Source organism: Paramormyrops kingsleyae, unplaced genomic scaffold, assembly GCF_048594095.1.
Source record: "Paramormyrops kingsleyae isolate MSU_618 unplaced genomic scaffold, PKINGS_0.4 ups91, whole genome shotgun sequence".
NCBI lineage: Eukaryota > Metazoa > Chordata > Actinopteri > Osteoglossiformes > Mormyridae > Paramormyrops > Paramormyrops kingsleyae.
The window spans coordinates 9418-31425 of record NW_027326029.1 but is presented as its reverse complement, the minus strand read 5'-3'; the positions used below and the strand labels follow the sequence as shown (position 1 = coordinate 31425).

Here is a 22008-nt window from a genome sequence, read left to right as displayed (position 1 = left end):
AAGAGTAAAAAAAAAAAAAAAAAAGACGTCAGCAAAAAGTCAAGTCATGGAAAGGGGATGTACAGTATTTTGTTCAAATAATTTCAGCACGACATGGGACTCCCCAGTGTTTTAGAGGCCAGCAAGATGACACAGAACCTCTTCTAGCCAGCAGAGCATGAACAATGCTGATGCCTCGGGGAATGTGTTGTAAGGCAGATTAAACAACAGCCCAAGCACTCTGCCACCATCTTCTCTCTTCCCAGGGGTGAGCACCACCCTTCATCCAAGATGCCATATGGCTTTAAGGGTTAAGGTCCATTCTATGGCTTGTCACCTACTCTGTTTCCAGAACATACTGGCTTGACCTTCAGCCCATTTACATTAATGACTCCTACTGGCTGACTTAAATGACATACCTAGAGTATGAGCCTAACACATAAAACATAATGAATACATTTCAGAAGTACTGCAAATATCTATTAAGATAAAGGGTACAATGAGAGTTCAGGGGAGCTGGTGTGAAAAGTGCAGAGGATAAATTATCAGTTTCAGCACTTCTAGGACGTTGCTCTGGATGATGAGATTAGGGTTATAGACAGCAAAGCATCACAGGAACAATCATTTGCTCCTGCAGTATGACCTAATTTAAAGGATGGAAATCAGATGGGGGGGTGGCAGCATAAGGAGAAGAAAGGAAGTAATCGGGACAGATGCAATGAGAAGGGGGTAGGGCTGGAAGAAAAGAGGCAGTGAGATGCATTTTGTGTTACTCAACAGCAGCTCTGCCTAACAGTGACAAATCAATCCTGCATACCCTGCAGCCACAGCTCATCCAAACCCCTTCCGCTGCCATTAATAAAACATGCCAGCTAGCCTAGGTAGCTATATGAAAGCCTGCCTCACAATGGGGAGATTCAATTGACATCACATCTGAATCAGTTGCACTTTTACCTGAATATAATCTAATGATAAAGCAGCACAAATAAATTGCTGCATTTCAGTTTGTGCCCATGGGATTTTGAAGGCACTACGATCTTGAAAAAATACCATAAAGCAACACTATACTGTCCCGTGATTCTGAAAGATCAAGCTGAGAAAAGCTCTGACAAGCTCGTAGGTAAATTATGCTGAGAAAGATGCTGGTCCCCTATTCCATTTCATACTTCCTAAGAGACACAAAATGTACTGCCCATAGCAAGAGTTTCTCCCCTTTCTTTTGATTTCTGTTCTTCTGTTGCGTGCTGATGACCAGAAAAAAAAATTAAATACCAACCCACCCTCACCAGCCCCAGCCCATTCCTAATGAAGAAAAATAATAAAAAGCTGGGTATTCAATACACACATTCAATAACCAGAGACACAGCATCCTTTGATTCTTTGATACATTTCTATTTTAATCTGGAGAAATTCCTCATAGGTTTGGAAACAACACTTAAAAACTAAGTAATATTTACTTGAGACACTTAAAAATAAATGCAGGAAAAAAATCTTCCAATTCGTCTCACACAATGAAAATGCACAATTTCCACATTTACACCTCACATGGAGACCTTTTCACCCTTGGTTCCACTTCAGCCAATAAAAGGAGATCAGCTTAGCATGGTTCCTTAGCAACAGCATCACAGAGCATAAATAGTAATGTAGCCATTGAAGGGGAGGGGAAAACCATGACTGGGAGTGCCTCTCCCGTTACCAGTCCAGAAATAAGAAATATTTCTATAAATCAGCTCAGTACACCAAAAATATATAATTGAAAACAAATCATCATATCATACACAGCTGTTCCCAAAAAAAGAGAATCAGAACAGCAAAAACACATCCAAAACTGATAGAAAAGAAATATATAAGTGTAGTGATGTACTAAATATGAGGACATAAGGTCAACCATACAGTAGGTCAGAACTAAATGATCAATACCTACATTTGATTTGGAGCTGTTTCTTGCATACAAAACTGCACGACTACCTAATACTTCTAGGTCTCTTCTTTTATCTCAATTTCTGGCAGCAGTTTAGTTTCAGCATAAAAATTATGGAAAGTAGCTAACAATTCTGCATATGTGTGACACTGTAAAAATATACTCAATGAAATCAAACAAAAGATTTTGAGATGCCAGGTGTAATTTGCTTGTATGAGCTCATTTGCTTCGGGTTGTCGTGGTGATTAAAGAAATTCCAGCTCCCTATGCATCTTAGTAACCAGTGTCATGGGATGCAGGCGTTCCATGCATCAGATACCCATTGTGACTGGTAGATGTGACTGAAGAATTGAGAACAGACCCCTCAAAGGGGCCAGGCCATCATAAATAGCCTTCATGGAGGGGGTAGGGAAGGGACAATATGAGGTTTGGTGTGGTGACAAATTCACAAAGTCAAACCTTTTTAACCATATGTAAGCAGGTAGAAATGATTTCTGATTATTTAAAATAAGATGAAAAACCTTAAATTCTGCTACTCCCATTTTACTTTTCAGATACCCATTGAGTTTCTTACCTTTTCCATTATCTTCAAGCCAAAATAACAATGCAGTGGACAATACAAACAGCCACTATTGGTTAAATAATAGCAGCGGCACAGCCAGGGAAGTCCAAAATTTACACGATACTCAGTGATACCGGCTAAATACATGAATTGCCAGGGTTGCCAGCTCTTACGCATGTGGTGTAACACACACGCTTTTTGACTCTCTAGCTCACGCAGCAAATCTTACAGCAAACTGATATCACGGTAAGTCAAAAGACTTGTTACAAAATATTGTATTTAGCGCCATCGATTACTTTTTTTTTGTGTAGACCGCGAACATAGAAGGACACCTCTTTTTCAGGCCTATTCGAGAAAAAAAGTGTCTTATATTCGGGCCAATATGGTACATCAGTGTCAACAAAATACAAGTTAAACTTGCTTTATATTAAAAATTAACAATGATGTTAGCTAGCTAGCTATCTAGCTATTAACAATAAGTTGTTAAAATTAGCAAGATAAAGTAAATCATACAAACAACCATCACAAACCCAAATTTAACTACAAATTTAAATACTAGGTACATAGATGATGGCATTTAACATTCAATTACATGTCAAATGCTATCAGTAGATAATGGACGTATTCCAACTATTATAAAAAGTCCCAATCCTCAAAAAGTGAACATATGCAATTCTCATTGCTACTAACCTGTTATCCAGAGCTTTGCAAATAGTTAATTTATAATGTGGAATAGACCCATTTCAGACTTTGGAACATAGAAACTTGGACTGAATCGCCAATCTACCACTTTTGTTACATAGATATGTAATACTAGGGGCTGGAGAGGCAGGTCACTTCCCATATCATAATGCCAAGGGGTCACTCCTGTATAACATTTTGTTTAACATATATGTGTATAAAATGTACTCTTCTTCCTATTCTATGTCTACCCTCATGCTTTTAAATACTGGTTAAGAAGTATGCATTCTGTCCCCAGCCTGTACTGCATTTTGATGCATAGAACAAAGGGTAACAGAAATTTGAATTGCCTAATACCTCCAAATTTTCATTATCATAAAGCCCTCTTGACTTCTGTGCTCCATTTGAACACCCATGGCCAATTGAATATTGAGGAACATCTGCTATGGTTCGCTATTCTCATAATGTGCCATTCTGAGGGTGCTTCTTGATTTATTTCACACAGAAAACACTATAAAAAACAGTATAATCTAGATAGGCAGCGGAACACTGGCTATCTTACATAGCCAGGTATATATGATAAATAACCCGTCCTAGACAAATCACTCAGAAGATATAATTTTCTAATTCCAAAATTTCCCTTCAAGAACATAGTAAGTTCATCTTCGACAAGTGCTGGAATGTTCTCCCAAAGTCAACTGTAGAATCCAGCATTTGAATCAGATTTGGCTTAGAGACTCTAGACTCACATGTTTAGAGTACCACATTAAAACTAATTTACTAAAACATAGCCCTTAAATACTCTGACAATGGTAGCACTACTCACTATGTCATTTTTCATCTGGTATATTTTGCTGGTATATTAAAGTCATACATTAAACAAGACTTAAAGGTAATTTTAATATGCAAAATTAATATGCAAATTGTAAATGGGTTACTATAGGGTTTCATGCGATTCTGTCCATCTGTGTTCATTTTTCTGTCACAGTCTTCACAAAATCTTCACGCCCACTTCCTGTTCCCCATTTTTTTACCCACCTATTTCTGTTCCTTGGTGTACCTTGATTGTTTCATTTTGCCCCACTGTGTCTTATTTCCCTTGCCCAAATTGGCCTGGCCCTTCCTTGTAAGACTGTCAATGTTTTGTCCTGCTCCTCTTGTGCTGACTTTTTTTTACCTTTGCCTTCATGTTTCTGAATCTGCCTAGCCCTTTTCACGGCATTGAATCTTTCTGTCTTTCACATCCTGTGAGTAGTCTTTCCTTGTCTGCCTATGACACTCAAATGCAAATTGTAAGACTGTTGCTACAGGCAAACGTCTGCTTCTCTGCTCTTCCCCCCCCAACTAGGCTTGAATAGCAGATGATGGTAAAATGGCAATGACAATGTTGGGTGGGGTACTCAGCTGTGGGGCTGGAACCATTTGACGTTTTGTTGATAATTATCAATAACTAATGTGAAATTCATAAATAACAATAATAATAATAATACATTTTATTTGTATTGCACTTTATATTTTAGCAATCTCAAAGTTCTAGAGTAAAAATAAAGTAATAAAACAGGAGAATCTATAAAATACTTTAACAAAAGTAATCATTTTCAATAAGTATCAGCAATAAGCAGTCTGTGCAGCAACCCATTATTTGAAAAGTCAACTCAGACTCAAATAATAATGTCCACATTGTGAACAATGGCATGAGCAAATGTAAATACATACTGGCTATACAATGCCTTCTCAAATGTGGCAGTATTTTAATAAGTGTCAGAAGTTTTACCCTTTTTAGACAACAAAACAAATAATTGTAGAGATGAGGGCCTTCCATTTTTTCCAGCAAAGCAGAAGTGATGTGTCAGTGACACAACAATTCATATTTTAAGAAAAAAAGATCAACCCACATCAAGCTAAAGACATTACAAACTAGATTTTGCATGCTGTGGTGGATGGCTTGCCTATTAAAACAGTTGAAAAAAGTCATTTAATAATCACAGCATTAGTCCCAGGATATTAAGATACCACCTAGAAACGCAAAAGATTTGTATGGATACGTGATGGTATGGATCTGTGGTCTTAAATAATAATAATTCTTTGAGGGGGCACTTTCCATGTTTGTTATGTTGCTTTGTCTGCTGAATCAATACCTAGTTTTATTTTTTATCTTCAATTGCACTGCAATGCCTAAGAAAGCCATACAGTGTGTGTTGTACCATTACTTTTGGTAATACGTCATGAATATGTTGCTGTAGAACATGACAGCTCAAACAGATATTGGATAGTGACACAGAATGGACATTAACAATACATGTTAAAAGGACAACCACACAAGACAACACCAAAGCAGTGAATCAGAGGTCGTACCCTAAGCCAGGGAGATGGGGCCAATGCACTTAAAAGAATTCTGACTTTCACTCCTTTCATGCCTAATTTTAGAACTCAACTCAGTTGAGATTACGAATAAGCATTTGCCCAGACACATAACTGCAATGTAGTGCAGACATTTCAATAGGAATTTGATAGATATGGTGGAAATATAAGCTAATTTAAAACAATTCTAATTTTCAACAGGTATGATCAAAAAATCCAAATAGAAACTATTTTCCAAGGAAAATACTATATTTGTTTTACTATATTTTCCAAATCCTCTAAGGGCTCAGCCAGCTAGAAAATCATTAGATGTAAAAATAAGATAAAAAAAAAAAACATGAAAAATTATAGAAGACAAAAAGATATTTCTGACAGCATTCAGTTTTCCTGTAAATGGGAAAATTTTTTTCCTGTGAAATGATTTTTTTTGCTTTGTTCTTGGGTGATAAATGACTTGATGATGCAGCACTCAAATACTTGAGGTTCACAAATATTCTCTACAATAAAGTGTAATGGGCTGTCCTGGTGACTTCAATGTCAATCTTACACTCCAAAACTGGTAGAATAAAAACCTCCACCAAACAATGTCTTGGATCTGCTACCACTGCCCTGAGACACATACACCTGGGGAATTCAGACGGCAAAGGCGCCGTATACAACCTGCTCTGTATTTAATGTCCTACGGCATCATACACTATAGTCACTTGGTGCAAAAACTATTTTTTTTCATTATTTTTCTTAAAAGCACATGGCTCCATGTTATGCCCGCCCTGCAATGAAGCAACAGACGAACAGGGTTCAGAAAATATGTTAAGGCCAGCCTCTAGTCAGCTGCAGTTTGGTCCCGCACAAAAGGGCTGTGTCTGTTTGTCAATGGAGCTCAAAGAGAACCAAGAGAGGGAGCGGGGAAGCTGACAAAGAGGAGCAGGGACAATATCAGTTGTGACAATACTAGGAATAGCAAAGGACCTGGAATATTTTAATTACACAAGCCAGCTATGTGGAAACATGTTGGTTTACTTTCATCATGTGAAAATTATAATAAAATATCTATAATCAGTGACTCATCAATGTGTTCTGTATTTTTTTAAAAAGCAGAATGAGACAAATAGTAAGAGAGATGGAGAGTTACTCTTCTGATCTTAAAACTGCAGTGTTTATGGACTACAATGCAAATGCTTTTTAAGTTATTTATAATATTGTTATCAAAAAAGCATGTAACACCATACAGATTTAACCCACTGTGACTCAACATACCATTTAAGATCTATTAAAGAACACATACCGCGCAAAACAAACAAATAAATAAATAAAACAATAACACAGAAATGTAATACTATTAATTGCTGTACTTTGTGTCATTGTTTATGTCAGATTATATTATTTATTGCTCTATTGTCTATGTGCAAATACTGAGTTAGCTAAGGACACTCAAATAGAATGCCAATTAAGGGCAACACTGTTGCAGAGAACAAAAGCTCATAAAACCCGATATAAAATCCTTTACTTGAGGGTAAAGACACAGCCAAAGAACACAAATAAAGAAAACATAAAAATGTCTTACCTCATGTGCACGATACTTTAAGTGAGATTCAGTTGCTGCTTAAGTAGACTCAAGCCTATCACTGGAAAGCCCTCTCAATGGCACTGGGTGTTAAAAAGTGAATTATGTCTTGGTAGGAATCCAAATGGAATAACAGTGACTGACCACTGCCTTTTCTTCCCAATCCAGGTTAAGAAATCAATGACAATATGGCAACACTGCTGTTTCCCTCCCCTCACTTCACACTCTGTATAACACCCATGCACAGATGCCGATTCTATAACAGGCAGGCCCCTATTCCTTTATCACACCTACCTAATGAATAATAAAGGGACTCAGGCCCCACCCACTGTCCTTTCAAGCACACACACAAACACAAAAAGCAGAGTTGTCATGCACACTCGCCACCCTCTGGTGCTGTGTGATGCTGTGGAAGTGCTGTTAACAAAGCTTCCATAAGGATACTACTAGAGCTAAAAGTCCAAATTAAATCAGGAACATGTATTCTGTGATTGTATTCCACACAAAATTCTGATCACACACAGAACCAAACTGAACTTCAGCTGTATCACATCTGAATAATATGTGTGAATTTTAAGTTGGAGAGTAACGGGGGGGGGGGGGGGGGGTGAATTGTTGTTCACATTTTGCCATACTGGGCACAGATCTTGGGCAGGAGAGCTCCAATGAAGTTTCCTGATGTGTGTCTGTTGTGAACTCTCTACAACATTATAATGCATTCAAGTAAAATAGAAGCAAAACACTAATTATATTTGATTCTTTTGACCTGTTAGCTCACCAATTTAGTTTTCAAATTAAATTTGAGCTGTACCAGGAAAGTAAAAAAGACTGAGGAGATGTATGACTCATTTCCTTCAAGAAAATGGAATCAGTACTTCCTTATGAAATAAGGTTCATAGATGACTCACTTTAGGTTGTTTATACACATAGATTATATCCCAGTAGCATATGCTCATTATAGTCTTGCCAAAGCCCAATATCACTTCATTTGTTTTCCACTTCACAGACTTCACTACATATTTCTGGAGAAGGTGAAAAAGCAAGGGTGGCATGACATTGCAAACTTTAGTCCAAGCATGTACTCTAAAGGTCAAGCTTTCATATTGATTAAAAAATTGTTTTCCACCCACCATCTATCCATCCATCACCACCAGCTTGTCCGGGATCCAGGTCGTGGGGGTAGCAACTTCAGGAGCGATACCCAGACCTCCCTCTCCCCAGCCACCTCTACCAGCTCTTTTGGGGGGATGCTGAGGCGTTCCCAGGTCGGCTGAGAGACATAATCCCTCCAGAACGTCCTGGGTTTGCCCTGCGGCCTCCACCCTGTAGGACATGCATGGAAAACCTCTCCAGGTAACCGCCCAGGAGGCATTCCGCGCCAGGTGTCCAAACTACCTCAATTGGCTCCTTTAGATGTGGAGGGGCAGCGGTTCTACTCTGAGACTCTCCCAGATATTCAAACTTCTCACCCTATCTCTAAGGGAGAGCCCCAGACTCCCTGCGGAGAACCTCATTTTGGCTGCCTGTATCCGCAGTCTCATTCTTTTGTCACTACCCACAGCTCATGACCATAGTCACCTATAAACGAAGATGGACCAATAGATCGAGAGCTTTGCTTTCAGGCTCAGTTCCTTTTTGGCCACGACAAACCGGTTAAGCGCCTGCAAAACTGCAGATGCTGCTCCGATCCGTTTTCCACCCACCATCTATGAATTAAATATTTTTCTGAAAATGTTTTCAAACTCCAAATGGAAAATAACCCAAACACGGGAGACATCCTCCATCCGGGTAGATTCGGGCTTGAAGACGTGGTGTGGATCCTTCACTGCTTCGCCCGCTGAGACGTGCGACAGCCTCGGATGAAAGGTCTGCACTCTTCGTTTTGGGCTGTTTAATGCTAGATCACTAGCAAACAAGACATGTCTTCTAAATGACTTCTTCACTTCACGTGAGTTGGAATTTATGTTTCTGACAGAAACATGGCTTCATGCTGGCGATTACACCCCTTTCTCAGAAGTTATTCACCCGCGATGTGACTTTTTCAGCTCACCTCGGACCACTGGTAAAGGTGGTGGGGTGGCTTCTGTGTTCAAGTCCATTTTCCATTGTAAGGAGATTCTGTTTGACAGTTGCTTAAGCTTTAAATTGCAAGCTTTTGAGACTAACTTTCCCATGACGGTGCTCTGTGCAGTGTTGTATCGCCCTCCAAAGTTTAACAAGGATTTTATTCAAGACTTTTCTGGGTTTGTAGCTGAGATTGCTTTGAAATATGACCACTTTTTAATTGTTGGGGATTTTAAAATTCATGTATGCTGTGATTCCAGACCCCTCGTCAAAGATTTCCTTGATCTTATTGACTCTTTAATCTTACTCAGTCGGTTGCTGCCCTGACACACATGAAAAAGGTCATTCATTGGACCTTGTGTTGTCGTTTGGCTTAAGTATTGTAATCTCTGATTTATGTAACACTGGTATCTCAGACCATCTACAGTATTTGTGGTGTTTTCTGTTGCTGTCTCGCAGTTAGAGGTCCCCACCTGTGCTTCCACACAGCGTGTGTGCAGATTAACCCCTTCTGCTGCAACCCAGTTCTCTGCTGTTTTTAAGGACTCATTGTTATACTCGCTTGATGATGGGGATCTCAATGTTGAGTGTATTACTACCCATTTTAACAGTACGTGCTCTGAGATATTGCACTCTGTTGCCCCTTTGAGGACTAAACATTTGAAATCAAGCCCTGACCCCTGGCTTAATGACACGACCCACTCTCTCAGATGCGCCTGCAGAATTGCTGAGAGAAAATGGAAAAAGGACAAACTCCATGTTTCTTTTGAAATCCTACAGGATGCATTAACCACTTACCAGAGAGCTCTAAAATCTGCTACAACACATTTTTTTCTCATAACTAGTAGCCAAGAGTACAGGCAGAGTTAAAAAATAACATTAGGCTATCCAAGAGGGATGTAGAAAGAAAAATTGCATTGGAGGTTAAGGATGACAGTAAAGGTTTCTTCCAATATTTTAACTCCAAGAGAGCTCTAAAAGCTGAAATCACTAATTTGCAGGATAGTAAGGGCCTTATAATTGATAACGAAATTGATATGGTAAACGAGTTTAATGATTATTTTTCAAGGGTGTTCACAATAGAGAACACAAGTAACTTACCACCAATTAATACGAATACAGCATCGTCTATGACCAATATATGTATAACTGAGGTTGATGTGATACTAAGCCTAGCTAAACTCAAAATAAATAAATCGCAGGGCCCTGATGGCATCTTACCTATAGTCTTAAAAGAGATGAGGGATATTATTAGCCAACCTTTAACTTTAATATTCCAGAAATCGTTATCTGCGGGTGTGGTACAATCAGATTGGAAGCATGCTAATATAACACCCATATTCAAAAAAGGGGATAGAAGTAATCCAGCAAATTATAGGCCAATCAGTTTAACTAGCATTACTGGAAAAATAATGGAAGCTATAATTCAAGTGAAAATGGTAGATTACCTAGATGCAAATAACAATATAAAGGATAGCCAACATGGATTTAGGAGAGGTAGATCCTGCTTAACGAATCTAATTGAGTTCTTTAAGGAAGCTACAAGTGAAATTGATCACAAAAAGGCCTATGATGTGATTTACTTAGATTTCCAGAAGGCCTTTGATGTTGTCCCCCACAAACGGCTCTTGCTAAAGCTTAAAGCTGCAGGGATTTTAGGAACTGTGGCAACTTGGATCGAAAACTGGCTAAATGACAGGAAGCAGCGAGTAGTTATTAGAGGCACAATGTCACAGTGGGCCTCCGTTCATAGTGGGGTACCGCAGGGTTCAATTTTAGGACCACTATTGTTCTTAATTTACATTTATGATATTGACACAAATACATACAGTAAACTGGTTAAATTTGCAGACGACACCAAGGTGGGCGGCGTAGCAGATACTGATCTAGCAGCAGAGAGGCTTCAACGGGATCTGGATTTAATTAGCGAATGGGCTGATACTTGGCAGATGAAATTTAACACAGATAAATGTAAGGTAATCCATGCAGGGAGCAGAAATATAGAGTACAGATATTTTATGGGTTCCACTGAAGCTGATTACGAGAAAGATCTCGGTATGTATGTTGATGCTTCCATGTCCCACTCTCGCCAGTGTGGGGAAGCAATAAAAAAGGCGAACAGAATGTTGGGTTATATCTCTAGGTGTGTGGAGTTTAACTCAAATAGTTTAAGTCCTATCTGTCTGAAAGGAGTTTTTCTGTCCAAATTGCTGATTTTTCTTCCTCTGTGGCCCCTCTGTCGAGTGATGTTCCCCAAGGGTCAATTCTAGGTCCTTTGCTGTTTTCTTTATATATGTTGCCCTTGGGCCCCATTTTTGATAGGCATAATGTTTTTTACCACTGCTTTGCTGATGATCTCCCCATCAAAGCTAATGACAAGAAGTCATTTCAACCACTGCTTAACCCTCGGGGGTGGAGTGCATCGTCGGTGACGCAGCGCATTTTTCAGTTTATTTCTCGCTGAAATCTTAATGTAGAATCATGGAAAAAATGCTGGCTAAATCCGTAATCTGTCTTCCTTTCAAAACGTCCATTGTCGGAAGTATTAAACTTTTTAAAATCAGGTTAAATCAGCAAAAAAGTAAACCATGTCACCTTACTTTGTTTTACCTGCATCGGGGGCGTGTAGTACCGCTGTCACCCGAAGATCGCTATTCACATTATAAATAGCCGCATTAGCGCGTATTCAAATCACATTCGCATTGTAATTTGATGAACAACGCAGCGGTGAAACGCGATCCAGAAACATCCCCATCAGCGCCATAAAAGGGGGGGAAGGACATGGCCAGGTGTCAATGGCTCATGCATACACATGAAAGTTGCTACATATTCAATGAAAGAAATAGTGACATGAGTTAGGTTTTTCTTACTTATTTATCCAAATGAATGTTGCAACTACACCATTTAGTCATCTTCATGTAGTCAAGACTTTGGTGATCAGATATCTGGAATCAAAACAAAATGCCAGCATTGCTTACTATGTACTTTTACAATGTTTTTGCAAGTGTTCCAAACTGCATTTTGCAATGTCTATACTTTGATGTCAAATTACATACGGTACTTCACAAAAATCTGACATATTTACAATATACATTAAAGTAAAGATGAGTGTAATGGCAAACCAAGTATATAAGAAATAATTTATTTGCCATGAATTAAGTTTATGATATTTGAAGAAATGTGTGATCATGCTTCAGTCAGATGATTCTGGACGTTCCCAGGACAAGGCTCAAAAATAGAGTGGATTGGGCCTTTTCAGCTGTAGGCCCTGTCCTGTGGAACTGCTTACCTCAGAACATCAGATCTGTTTGTAATTTAGAGATCCTTACTTAAAACCCACCTATTTTCCTTGGCTTTTGGTTCGAGTTGAGCCCAGACATCTTAGTGCAGCATTATGGTACCTTATTTTATTTTCATCTTATTTTTGTGTATTCTATTGTCTCTATTGTTCCTTGTTTTATTGCTGGCTAACCCGTGAAGCACTTTGGTCAACTATAGTTGTTTTAAATGTGCTATACAAATAAAGCTGAAGTTGAAGTTGTTACAGGCTTGAGCAGTATAATGGTAATATAGTATACTATGATAATTTGAAGTCTTTGCAGCAACATTATCCCAGTACCCCCTGACAAATTTCAAATATACACATGTATAATGTCCAGATGGTATGAAAAATGACATACCGCTCAAGCCAAATCTTAACCGAGCTGACTATGGCGGTCCATGCGATGTGCATTGCATGGGCATAACATGCAATGTTAATATTAACATTGCATGTTGCATGCGATAAACACCCCTATAGCCTTAAGGTGCAATCATGCTAGCTCGAAAAAAATCGCTTTGTCTTTACAGCATTGCGTGAAAGTGGGCATAGTACAGAATGTGACAATTCATTTCAAGATATTGTTGGTGCAGTGATGTTAATAAGGAATAAATCACATGCAGTTTGCCTTTAAAATATATATTTGAAAAGTACATTTTTTCTTGTACCTTGCCATCAGTATTGCTGAAAATAGCAAACTGTGGAATAAATGCATATTGTAATATTAGCCTTCTAGCTTAGTAAGTTGCTAACTAACTAGCGATGTTAGAAAACGCACTATAATATGCTTTCGACCTTCAAGATCCATTTAAATGCGCTCTGCCACTCAGGAAGGAATCTGATTTTTGTGTCACAGAACTATAATGGAAGTGAACGAAATGCAAATATTTTTTCACACTAGTGTGGCTGCACCTTTAGTTATTTTTTAGCCCAGTCTGAATTTCCTGGTAAAAGCACCTTAAATGTCATATGGGTCCCGCATGATAAGGTTCACCCAATGGAGATCATCAATAGGTTTTGCTGAAACATTTTTTCCTCTGTCATAAGAAACGAAGCATAGCAAGCTTGCAATGTTAATGACTGTTTTTGTAAAAAAAATCAGTGGAAAGTTTGCCTCATAGTTTGCGTGAGTTCTGCATGCACTCTCCAAGTTAATCATTTCGTCCTTACTGTTGGACTCAGTCATAGACAGCATGGCACATTTGTGAGAAATTTTACAAAAATGAGTGATGAAAATAAATCTAAACAAAGAACTGGTCACCAGAAGATATTTGCCTTCCTCTGTATGCAAACATTTTGGATTCCAAAAAGACAATACTGAGCAAAAGCATGTGTTTGGTTGGCACTGCTTTGTGTCAGCACAACTCGTGAAAACACCAATTAATCTGACAGACTATTAGTAGATAATTTCTATTTCTTTTTGACTAAACTTTATCTTGGATAAATTTGACTCATTTTTTGCTTTATACACTCACCTAAAGGATTATTAGGAACAGCATACTAATATGGTGTTTGACCCCCTTTCGCCTTCAGAACTGCCTTAATTCTACGTGGCATTGATTCAACAATGTGCTGAAAGCATTCTTTAGAAATGTTGGCCCATATTGATAGGATAGCATCTTGCAGTTGATGGAGATTTGTGGGATGCACATCCAGGGCACAAAGCTCCCGTTCCACCACATCCCAAAGATGCTCTATTGGGTTGAGATCTGGTGACTGTGGGGGCCATTTTAGTACAGTGAACTCATTGTCATGTTCAAGAAACCAATTTGAAATGATTCGAGCTTTGTGACATGGTGCATTATCCTGCTGGAAGTAGCCATCAGAGGATGGGTACATGGTGGTCATAAAGGGATGGACATGGTCAGAAACAATGCTCAGGTAGGCCGTGGCATTTAAACGATGCCCAATTGGCACTAAGGGGCCTAAAGTGTGCCAAGAAAACATCCCCCACACCATTACACCACCAGCCTGCACAGTGGTAACAAGGCATGATGGATCCATGTTCTCATTCTGTTTACGCCAAATTGGTTTGTTCGACTTTTAAGAAATTCAAATTCAAATTAGTTTGAGTACTGAGGTACTATTGTATTTGAAAAATTCCCAAAATCATTCAGCAGTATAGCGGTACCTCAGAACTCGAACTTAATCCGTTCAGAACTCCGGATCAAATCCTAAAAAGTTCGAGTTCCGATCGAATTTTCCCCATAAGAAATAATGGAAAACCAATTAATTGGTTCCCGGTGCCAAAAAATTACACCTAAATATGCTTTTTTAGCATTTAAGCACAAAAGGAACTTGGTAAAACAAGAAGAGCATATACTGTACTTAACACATCTAAGCACATTTATCAAAACAGCAATTTGTAAAGTAAGTAAATATAATATAAATGTAAATAAATATATCCAAACAATGTGTAAAGTTTAGAAAAACAATGTGTTCTGCCCCGATCGTCCGCTCCTTCCGCGTGCCACTCCCCCTCGTTAACCCCGTGTGGAATCCCCGTGTGATCAGCTGTTTCTGTTTGTTGTCATTAGTCCTCTGTGTTTAGTTCTTGTTTCAGTTTGCTTCCCCAGTCCGGTCATTGTATTGTCCATCTGTGTTTTTCCTGCCTTACCTGTAATTAAACTCTGTATTCCCCGATTCCCTGACGTCTGCACCTTTGTCTCTGTTCCGTCCCCGCTCGGCCCGACAATATTATTATAATTAAATGTATTAATGGTTTATTATTAATATTAAAATAATTAATAAGAAATTTTTATTTTTAAATGTATTTTATTATATAATTACTGTTACTATCATTGTCTAAACGTATTTTTACTGTCTAAATATATGTATTCAGCTAGTGTAAACATGCACGATGCTATGACAGCGAATGCGAGGCTGAAACTGAAGCATTACCCGTTGTTTCCGCTGAGAGACGTGCCGCGTGACTCATTTCCCTGCGCGTACAAGTTATCTTAGATCGGCGTTCACGGTTTGAATTCTGAGAATCAGATCGAGCTCTTGGTATTTTTTTTTCTAACTGGTTGGTTTGACTTTTAAGAAATTCGAGTTCTAATGAGTTTGAGAACTGAGGTACCACTTTATAGTCCTTTTTTTTTTTTAAATTGATTTATTTTACATATTCATTTTTATGTGCAAATAAGTGTCTCTTAGGATTTGTTATACAGTCACATTGACAGACACCTAGCCATTTTATTTGGTTTTCAAATGTTTGTAGCTATTTAAACAATTTAAAAAACAAATTCTGCTTTCCCTGCTGTACTGAAATTGCACCAAACTGTGAACTCAAAATCATGGCTTGTACTAACACAATTTTTTTTGTATGGTTACACCCCTAGTAAGCAGAGATTTCACTGACCCCTCTCCTAAGAGCATTAATAGCACAAGGGCCATCAACCATCTTCATGCTGCAAAAAGCTTGTACAAGATTACCAGAAACCCAGTACCACTATGTCCCCAAAGACCTTGGAGATGCTTGAGACCTCCCATGCCAACAACACAAACCACCTAATACAAAGACTCATTCTGGCCCTCGCATCAGGTACACTCCTTATTGTACTGTTTAAAAATGTAAAACAGGTCATACCCACAGCATGACAGGTACAGAGAAAGGGAAAGGAAATAGATGGTATTTTATTTGGGGATTATAGTGGAACAGACCTCTCACTCAGTGATGCACACTTATCCTACTATCATCTAAATACTAATATGTGGGACACAGAAGTGATAAATGACCAATAAATGAGCCTCATCTACTACAAACAAATCCAGAAAGGAAAAAAACAGCAATTTTGCATAGATATCTATGAACAAAATATGAATACAATGAACAAGAAGTGCAAGAACCCATGGGAGGGATGTACTAGCTTCAGTCCAGCACAGAAACAAACAAAATAAACATACATAAAGAAATAAATGTATGCATGCAAAATGCATGGAACATATCTGGTGCCTGCCGGAGGGAAAATGTGGGGAACATTTCTTATGACCTCTATAAAGCAGATGGGCGGTAAAAGCTTTCTCCAAAGAGAACTCACACCTTCTTTTTCCTGCTTGTGCCAGACCACAGAGCTTCAGGTTCCAATTTAATAACCCTGCAGCCTCACTCCAGAATTCTATTTGTGGACCATGTTTTGTCATTTGCACCTTATCAACATCCTGCCCATTTAAAGTTGTTCAGCATATGTAAGAGTAAGTGGTGCTTTTTTACTGTTGTTTTTTAGCAGACTTGTTTATGCAGAGCAGATAACACATGTATGATATCCCAGCAGAGGGTTCTAACAATTTTCTTTAAGTATGTATTATTAATTTATCTACAAAAAAAAGTGCAGTACGAGTGACAACACTAAATTCAAACAGAATCATAATGCAACTCTAGCTGTAATTCATTCTAGTATCTTAAGCTTCTTTTTAAAAAACAACATTGTTAAGCTGTTTTGTGTATTATATGGGTTATGGGTGATCTGATCTAACTTGTACCAATACTCTAATATATATTGAATTCATAAATATTCTTTTAAAAATGTCATTTGACTTGTTCCCTTTTCACACAAAGGTAGATGTCAATGCTGCACAGCAAAAACGGTATATCATTTCAACTGTTATAAGATAAAATGCATGAAAATGCATAAATTAACCTTTACATTTATTAATTACTTATGTTCCATGAACATAAGAATAATTGTGTCTCTAACCACTGCTCCTTCTCCCTCCCTATTATTAAAATTCCTTGTTGGTCATGTGAGAATACAGATAAGAGCTAAAAGGCTAAGCCAGGCCAAGGGGATTGAATACTCTTGGACAAACAAGCCCAGTGACAGTTAAGATCAGGAAAACTACAGCAATCACACATGACACCTAGCCCTCAGCCAACATTAATTTGAATGGTAATGTGGTGCCAGTTCTACAAAGCACATGGACATGTCTAGAAATTAAATCAGGCATTTTTGGCAAATAATATTCAAAATAAAAAAGGCACATTCAATCATTGGATTATTGCACGTGCAAGCATCTCCATGAGTTCTCAGTTACTACTACGACTGTAATGGATACTGGCTGTCCTTCGAGCTCCCTCTCTGAGAGAACACCACAACCAACAGGAATTATCATTTCCAACTGACAAACAGAAAGTAGGTGAACATTGTGGGACTGGCCTGACCTCTTCTTTAGCTGGGTAACAGCCTCATAAAGCCGAAATACAGTTAATGACTGATCCAGGGAGCCATCTGCAGTACAGCTTGTGCTTCAAACATCTGCTTCAAATCAATATATGGTAACAGAAGGGGAAACAGACTTTTCACAACAATAATTAATACAATTTGTTTTCAATTAAATAAAATGTTACATATCTCAGCAATATCATATTCTAGGCAATTAACATTTCATAAATTGAAAACATTTCCTGTTATGAGACAAAAGAAAAGAATCACCTCTTTGTTCACACACATCCAAACCACTCCAAAGAGTAACACATTAAACCCTCGGCAGCAAGCGTGTCTAAAGCAGCACTTAGTTTTGATGCTTCCTAATAAAAATCCTTCTGAGGTGACACATTTTGACAATACAAAAAGCCTGGCAAAACACTAAACCCCACAAGACAAGTTTCTCTGGATTACAGCTGCCATTTCACTTAATACCTGTCGCCCTAACTGCTTTCCTTGGAGAGAAAACATTTTTGCTGGTGTATAGCTACATGAATTCATAGCTACTTAGGATATTGTTACAGTAAGGTTATGTTACCCAATACAAAATTTATCCACACAGGTCAGTATATAAAGACTACATATGGCAATTTTTCGCGATGCAATAAATAAAATATTTCGTTTTTATCAGCATAGCCATTACAACATGTTGCATAATGAAAATTTTACCATTGTCTTTTATTCAGTCTGCTTTGCATTTTGCCTCAGAGTGAGTTAAATATAGTCCTGTGCATGTGGATTTTTTTCAAGATCCAGGCTGCATTTTTTTTGGCAATGGAGGTGGTGGATGCATGTATTAATGAAAGCCCATATACATCAACCTTTACATAGACAAGTCTATAATAGGGGGAGGGGATGCAAATTATGCATTACAATGATTTTACAGCAACATATACCCCAGGCAACAGAAAATCATAGATCCCTACTTGCTTTTACACTAATTTTGTGCCTAGTTCCCAAATATAAATGCAGTGCTTATTTCCCCACCCCCCCCCCTAATTTTCAAATTAGACTATGGGGAAGTGGGTCAGAGTGATGATATGTGTTGTTTCTAAATCATTTTATAAATCAAGTTCATTTCAAAACAAAGTTTTTAACTTTTTTTTAAACTGAAATCCATATTTATAATTAATTGTTAATTATATAAATTATTTCATTTAGTGTTCTACCACCAAAATATACTTGTACCAGTCTGTATATACTGACTACCATCCTGTCTAGGATGTCCTCCTGGCTTGTGCCCTATGCTGGTTGGGATAGGCTCAATGCAACCAGAAGATGTATGAATGGAGATTCAGTTTGAAGACTACAGGGCATAGAGTGTTCAACAGTTTAATCATTATTTATTTAGCTATGTGGACAATTTCATCACAAGAAACCGCTGTATATTTTATAGAGAAAGACGTTTTTACGGAAAATGTCAGATGTACTGAAACATATAGCCTTTCGGGCAATTTTGCTGCTTCTTAAGTACAGAGTTACATGCTACACTTAAGCACGTCACACAAAAGCAATCAATAAGGCAAACAGTGCATTGCTGTAGCATTTGAATCAAATGGTTTACATGAATCACCAAAAGCATTCAAAATTTTTCATAAGGATACTTCTTTAGTATTACGAAACCCTAGTCTTGGTGTTGTTGCAGTAAGAGCCAACCTGAGTAATATGATCACTAAGCTGAATGTCCTATAGCACTCTCAGAAAGCTAAAGACTGGCATTTTGCACTGTCACACTTCATTAATCCAAGACCATAGAAAGATGTTTGCTTATGTATACTGATAGCAGAGTCAAACAGGGCTGAAGGAAAACCAATTTACTTGAATTTGAAGTGACGTGTGGCATTAAAGGCTATGGCTTGACTATGCAATGAACTTTATAGCTTTTGCCAACCCCAGAATGAAGGTCATGTCCTTTACAGTCTCTCACACTGAGGAATGGGACCCGTTACAGAGTGCCATTTGAAAAATCCAAATGCAGCCAATGGCCAATGATCAAGAAGCATCAAGTCAACTGGTTGCAAATCAGAGGATGCTCCATGTCTGTTTGTCCTAATTCCTTGGCCTTTGTAAAGGTTGGCATCTAATAGTAATTTAGACACATGATGAATGCTCCTAAAATCTAGTTGATAGGCAAAGACTACAATATCCATAAAAAGTGATATTTTAAATTAAAGTCACTGTACTGGAAGGAGCTGAACACATGTAATTCAGTCATACTAAGATATTGACTGAATGCATTCACCCTCACTCATCATTAATTATCCAAAATATACAGTGGTACCTCGGTTCTCAAACTTAATCTGTTCCAGACTCCAGATCGAATCCTAAAAAGTTCGAGTTCTGATTGAATTTTTCCCATAAGAAATAATGGAAAACCAATTAATTGGTTCCCGGCCACCCAAAATTACACCTAAATGTAATTTAGGTGTAACTGGTTTTCAGTTAATTTACCTGGTAAAATAAAGTTTAAATAAATGATATAAATGCTCTAATAGTACACGTAAGTTAGTGGTTTATTTATTGTTAGTTACTGTAATGTTGCGCTGCTGTGAAGAAGGCATTCAAGTAAGAATTGCATTGTAGTATGACTCATTTCCTGGCACGTACAATTTATATTAGGTCAGCGTTCACGGTTCGACTTCTGATATTCAGATCGAGTTCTAGGTCAAACTGGTTTGTTCGACTTTCAAGAAATTTGAGTTCTAGTGAGTTCGAGAACCGAGGTACCACTGTATTTCCTTTAAGTTGCTTGTTTTACTCTTATCGATCTCTTTTTATTCTCCAATATAAATTGATGTTCATGAGGACTTTAATGCTTTGAGTTACATCATTTCAAGTCCTTCCTCACATTCATCATCACAATGTCTGACAAAACAACAATAAAAACAGATTAACTCACCAATCACAATAAACCTAAGCTGAACCATGAAGGAAGCAATCTACTTTTGTCCCCCAATGCAGCTTTCCAGCTAACAGCTTTCCTTGGTGATGCTTTCTTTAATCCCACCTTCATGTCTGCATCCTTTCCTCCATATGAGAATAAGGAAAGGGGGAGAGCCCCCTGAGGGTGGGAGAAGAGGAGTTTGAATATCAAAGGCCACAATGCATGTAATGTCAACCCTGTGTAACACCATCACGCTGCCTCCATTGTCCATCTGGTGGGCCAGAGAATGGAGGAGGCAGAGCCACTGCCTTCGAACACTGCCAAATGCAGGCCTTCTTTCATTTGTTATTGTACTGAACACTATGCTGTCTGCCACAGTCAGCTGTGAACTGAAGGCCTTGTGCTGCAGTCTTAAAAGAATCCCAAGCCCATTCCTTGTTTTTTTTTTGTGGCATTTCTGTGAAAGCAATAAGCACCCTGTTGTTGGGGGCAGATGTGGTTTAGGGGAGGACAGATGCTCAGCTTTTGTGCAGCACAAATGAGACATGACAGCTGACAAGTGGAAGATACAAGGAAACATCCCTTAAACAAGAAGCTCCTGATTTGCCTCCATGGTCCTGCAGTTATTGCTAACCAAATTATTGTAACAGGAAAACTACATCCTTTGTTGACTGAACAACCCAATGACTAACATCTTGTACCTGAACAAGCATCATATTTCTGAGACTTTCTGCTCTATGAGTTTCAAGGCTCAGTCTGAAATCTCCTGTTCTCTAAGACTGTGGTACTACATCACTGCTATAACAAGTAGGGATAGGCCAATCCACATTTTTTCAGTTCCAATCCGATTCCGATGCACAACTGCCGATACCGATACGGATTCTGATACAAGAGCACTTTTCACTTTGTTATATATATATATATATATATATATATATATACTGTATATACTGTGTGTGTGTGTGTATATATATATATATATATATATATATATATATATATATATATATATATACTGTGTATATACTGTGTGTGTGTGTGTATATATATATATATATATATATACACACATATACACACACTCACCTAAAGGATTATTAGGAACACCTGTTCAATTTCTCATTAATGCAATTATCTAATCCACCAATCACATGGCAGTTGCTTCAATGCATTTAGGGGTGTGATCCTGGTCAAGACAATCTCCTGAACTCCAAACTGAATGTCAGAATGGGAAAGAAAGGTGATTTAAGCAATTTTGAACGTGGCATGGTTGTTGGTGCCAGACGGGCCGGTCTGAGTATTTCACAATCTGCTCAGTTACTGGGATTTTCACGCACAACCATTTCTAGGGTTGACAAAGAATGGTGTGCAAAGGGAAAAACATCCAGTATGCGGCAGTCCTGTGGGCGAAAATGCCTTGTTGATGCTAGAGGTCAGAGGAGAATGGGCCGACTGATTCAAGCTGA

At 38.2% G+C, this 22008-nt stretch overlaps 1 protein-coding gene across 25 annotated transcripts in view; it reads right to left on the bottom strand.

The window, feature by feature from the left end:
• LOC140577531 (neurofascin-like) overlaps nt 1-20636 on the bottom strand; it is a 79503-nt gene extending 58867 nt beyond the window's left edge. For 12 of the 25 annotated variants that reach the window (XM_072708434.1, XM_072708437.1, XM_072708429.1 and 9 more), the window contains exon 1: nt 7069-7323. The gene's annotated coding sequence lies outside the window, so the exon portion shown is untranslated. Of the gene's footprint in view, nt 1-7068; nt 7326-20557 lie in introns of those variants that run through there. The other 13 variants (XR_011988707.1, XR_011988709.1, XM_072708426.1 and 10 more) reach the window with 3 other exon arrangements.
• Nucleotides 20637-22008: the final 1372 nt, after the last annotated feature.